Source organism: Cervus elaphus, chromosome 20, assembly GCF_910594005.1.
Source record: "Cervus elaphus chromosome 20, mCerEla1.1, whole genome shotgun sequence".
Taxonomy (NCBI): Eukaryota; Metazoa; Chordata; class Mammalia; order Artiodactyla; family Cervidae; genus Cervus; species Cervus elaphus.
The window spans coordinates 46,854,021-46,859,027 of NC_057834.1; the positions used below are offsets into that span (position 1 = coordinate 46,854,021).

The window sequence follows — 5,007 nt, forward strand, 5'->3', positions numbered from 1 at the left end:
CCATTTCATACTCCTCTTTTTCTCTGTGACCTGACTTTCTTCCTAGAGCCCTACCTTTTGTCAACTGAACCATTTCTATGCACTGAGCAACAGCAGAAGTGATGGCTGGGCCCTTCTAAAGGCTCCCTGAGCGCTGACATGTTTCAGGACACCAGACACCGTCTGGAGGCAAGAGCAGCCCGTCTGTCAGATTGTGTGTGTGCTAAGTTGCTTCAGCCGTGTCCGACTCTTTGTGATCCCATGGACTGTAGCCCTCCAGCCTCCTCTGCTCATGGAATTTCCCAGGCAAGAACACTGGAGTGGCTTGCCATTTCTTCCTCCAGGGAATCTTCCTGACCAGGGATCAAAACCGTGTCTATTCACCCTTTCCATTGCCCTTTTAAGGCTGATGCAGTGCCTTAAGAGGCTAACACAAGAGGGTAAAGAAAGTCTCCATAAAACTCAGAGAAGAGATTTTTAGAACTCCTCTCTGGATCCTGTCTGGAGTCACAACTGAATCAGAAGATTTTACGTCCTAGCACTTACTAGCATGTGTATAGTTAATACCAAAGTCATTAAATTTAAACTTGCCTTTGATTTGACAATAAAAAGAAAAACAAAAAACCATGTCTCTTCCGTGTCCTACATTAGCAGGTGGGTTCTTTATCACTAGCGCCACCTGAGAATCCCATCTGTTAGAATGGGCAGCTGCTTTCCCAGCCCACTGAAGTTAGCAGGATGTCCCAGGACAGAAAGGGATCACTTCCCTTCAACTCAAGAATCTTTTCTGTCAGTGACTGTGCTCTATCGGGCTGAACTCTCCTGAAATTGAACGCTCTTGCTAACTTTTTGGCTTCTTGTTAGGTGGCTTGGGTATTCATAAAATTTGCTAACAAACAACTTTGTTGAAGAGTACATTTATAGCAATGCAATTTATTTTTTAGAAAGTGGCAGCTTGGAGAAGATTGGTCCCATCAATGAGCAAACAAGGGTGAATTTAGCTTTCACTCAAAACCAGAATGAATTAAAAATTAGGCCTCTCACTTTCCTCAAGGTGGATGGTCAGCTGCCACAGGCATGTGTCCCCAAGGACTTGTGTCTCTGCTGTAAACTGGACAAGAGTAAAATGGGGTCAGATGGGCCTAGTCCTTCAACTCTAGAGTCTTTCAACAGTCCTCTGCTTTAGTCACTGGATTGGAAACACCCCTGTGCTTCTGCTCTGTCCTACTTCTGTGTTTGGGTAAAAGTTATACAGATCACTGTGTTCTGTCCCCAAGCTGATCATTGTAAGAATCACTAATCTGAGCTAGCACCCAGACAAGTGCACACTCCTCTCCTGAAGCAACTGTGGTTCAGTGAGTTGAGGCGGGACCTGGAATCTATTTGTTAAAGGTACTCAGGTGTGCACTTAGTTTTACCCACTGATTTCATTGACCTCCCTCATGATCCGAGGGGATGATTATTTCATTTATGGTGCTTCTACTGTTCAAAATTGACTGGTGCCAAAAACATAACTCTCTGATGCTTTGCAGTTCAAGAAACTGAGGCACAGAGAGGGTCTCTAACGGGCCAAGACCCCCTTGCTGTAAGTGCTGGAGCCACACCCGGGTAGCGTCCCTTCTACTCCGAAACCCCAGCCCACATTTTCCAGTTCACTCTTGTGTCAGATTCTTCCAACTAGCTGTTTCCTTCCCCTATACTGCATTTCTACCGAAAACTTCCCCAATGTATTAATAATTTCTCACTTGATACTGTTTATCACAACAGATATTTTTCAGAAAAGTCTATCATTACCCCGTGATGCATATTGATGACTTTATTAAAAAACCGAATATGGGTGTGGGTAACTTTTCTACTCTTTCCTCTTTCATTCATTTGTGTTCTGTTTACTTACACCAGTATAGTCTCTTACTTACTGTAGTTTTAACCTGAGTTTTGAAATCTAGTAGAGTAAATCCTCCAACTTAATTCTCCTTCCTGGCTAACTTGTTTTGAAATCTAGTAGAGTAAATCCTCAAACTTAACTCTGCATCTTGGCTAATTGACATACTTTGATTTCCACTTACATGTTATAATTCGCCTGCAAAACTAGACCTCCCCCCAAATGCCAGCTGCAATACTATTCAGAAGAACAAGGATTTAACATTCTAAAAATATTGTCTTCCAATCTATGAATATAATGTATATTTCTGTTTATTTAGGTCTTCTTTAATTTCTCTTAGCAATAGTTTTCAGGAGTCGTCAGTATCTGTATTCTTAAGCATTAAATGATCATGGATGTTTCTCTCTATTATGTTTTACTGAATTTCATTTCCTAATACTGCTGGTATGGAGAAATGTGGTAGATTTTTATATGAGTCCTCTTGACTGCGCCGTTTAAAAATATACAACTAAATGCATTTTGATAAATGTATACAATATGGAAACCACAGCCAGAATCAAGATGGAGGGTGTTTCCATTGGCCACAACTTTCCTTGTCCCCCTTTGCAGTGCATCATGCCCTCAACTCTTAGCCCCAAACAACCATTGCCAGTTTAGATGAATTTGCATTTTTAACAAATTTATACACTGGAACAGTATACATACTCTTTCTTGTCTGCAAATTAAGCATTCAACATATAGCTAAGAGATGATGTGTGTAAAGCCTCAAAATTGTAACTGCAGAAGAATATCATTACCATCTCTACTTCAGAAATGAGTCCCATTATCCTGGCCCCTGATAAGAATGAAGATCTCTAATTTTCTCCAAACACCATTTATCCACCTTATTGCACACTTACTTGGAGGACATCCACGTGTGGGTGCGTCCACGTTTCAGGCTGGGGGTCTAGGGCAGAGCCTCAGGGTCTCATCCTCCTCCTCCTGGAATTGGTGCTCCTAGCAGTATAAGCCAACTGGATCTGTCATGTGCATCTCCTCGGCAGGTGCACAAGTTCACTGTGGACTAAGTTACTCTCCTGGTCCTTCCTGCTCAGCTCTTGCTCCTTGAGAACTTAGATGATGCTGTGCATTCCTCACTTCCTGTTGAACTTTCCAAGCTCAACTTGTCCTTATCCTCACCTCCCTTGGCAAACAGCTCCTCGACCATTACCTTGCTTCTCTTTGGGTTTTCTCATCCTCTGAACCTGCTGATTTCATTTCGTCCATCCCCTCTCTCCTTTCTGTGTTTCCAGTGTGTGGGCCAAGTTGAGGCTCCTATAGGAGACACACAGAGAAGGAACCAAGATCAAGTCTTGGCTACAGATCCCAGTGCACATTTAACATGCATCTCAGTCTCTTATGCACTCAGAAAATAAACAGGAAAGGAATTTGGAGAATTGGAATAACCTTCTCTTACAGATGGGGAAACTGAGGCCCAGAGAGATATGGAAATTTTGCCTAAATTCCCACACCCTTATGCAGCATAGCTGCCACACAAACCTTGACCACAAGTTTTTGTATCCAAAAGCACCAGGAACCCATGGCTAAATTTCAGGGGACATTTGATCAAACATACTTCTTATTTTCCTTCCTAAAATAAAAATACCTGATGGACATTTCCCGAAAAGAATTTCATCTCAAAAAAAAAAAAAAAGAATTTCATCTCTTTTCAATAGTCCTGTATTTATAATTGGCATTTCTTTCTCCAGGGTATCTTCCTGACCCAGGGATTGAACTCAGGTCTCCTGCATTGCAGGCAGATTATTTACCATCTGAATCACCAGAAGCCCAAACTCCTCCCAGTAGTCCCACCAACTTGGTGGACACAGTGGGACCAAGGAATGCATGAATGTTGAATACGTCACAGTCTGTATTTTAAAATTAGATGTGCTTCTCTGTAAAGCATCTGGCTCCTGTGTTAGAGGCCATGTTCCTGAGAGCCAGGCCTTCTCTGAGCCTCAGTTAACCTCCACCTGAAGTCTCTTCAAAGCCTGCCACATAGAATATTCAGTAAATACTTGTCAAGCAGATCCATACTAGTTACCAGGAATCACTAACTCTTACTGAGGTCTTCTGGTCCCTACCCGATTTCCACCGATCCTACCCTGTGTCTATGTGAAAACAATGAAACCACAGGCCTGGTGACAGAAGTCCAAGATGCAAATTCCAACTCCACCAAAATACCAAGTCTGCTTTGCATGGTGATTTCATTACTCTCTTTGAGCATATGGATCTCATGTATAATGGAGAAGAATGTATCATGTAAAATAGAGAAAGTAGTACTAACTTTGGATGATTATCTGTGATATCATAGAGGAGACAGGTCCCAATCCCTGGGTGCTGGCTGCACAGTATAGGAAATCTACACCAGAGACACTACAGGCTCCGTGGTAAACTTGGGGGTAAGACTCGAGAAACTGCATTTCAGACAAAAATTCCAGGGAGATTCTCATGAAGGAAAAAGCCCCAACATTAAACAAATGGCCGAGAATGAAGACCTTGAAATCCTAGCAGCAACAGGCATGACTCAGCTTAAGTAAAACAAGTCCCTTGTCAAGGTGGCTTCTCAAGGGAAAATGTCTCCTTTGTAGGATGGTGCCCAACCCTGCCCAGCCCCACTCTCTTCCAGGACAGAACTGGGCAGCAGTGGCCAGTGGTACATGATGAGACCTCAGGAAGTGAGCATAACTGGAGACCTATCCTCAGGCTCCTCCATGTGCCAGCTTCACTCCAAACCCACAGGTAAACACAAAGGTGAGTGGGTCAGCCTGTGAAATGAAGTCTCATTCAGGATCCATCTCTTTTCTACCAAGGCATCCTCCTCCATTTCTCCTCTAGACCCTGCTCACAGAGTGAGGAAAAGGAAGGGCCCTAGCAGTGCCAAGTCCTTCCAAGTGCACCCCTCATTCTCCCCACCCTGGGCCTCGCAGCAGAACAGGGGTGTGAGCGAGTCAGTGACTACCTCTGTGCTCTCATCACATCCTTCTCGGTCCCTGCACCCTGGTCCCCTCGCAGCCCACTCTCAGACCCTTCCAGAATGCCAGGTGCCAACATTCACAGAACATCTTCCATCATCAAGAGTTATAACAGAATGTGGGGCTGTTTCT

The 5,007-nt window shown here is 43.6% G+C and overlaps 1 non-coding gene across 1 annotated transcript; it reads left to right on the forward strand.

Moving 5' to 3' along the window:
- Positions 1-371: 371 nt before the first annotated feature.
- Positions 372-494, forward strand: LOC122678600. The gene has a single exon (XR_006336252.1). It is a non-coding gene; the product is annotated as a small nucleolar RNA SNORA26 (small nucleolar RNA).
- Positions 495-5,007: the final 4,513 nt, after the last annotated feature.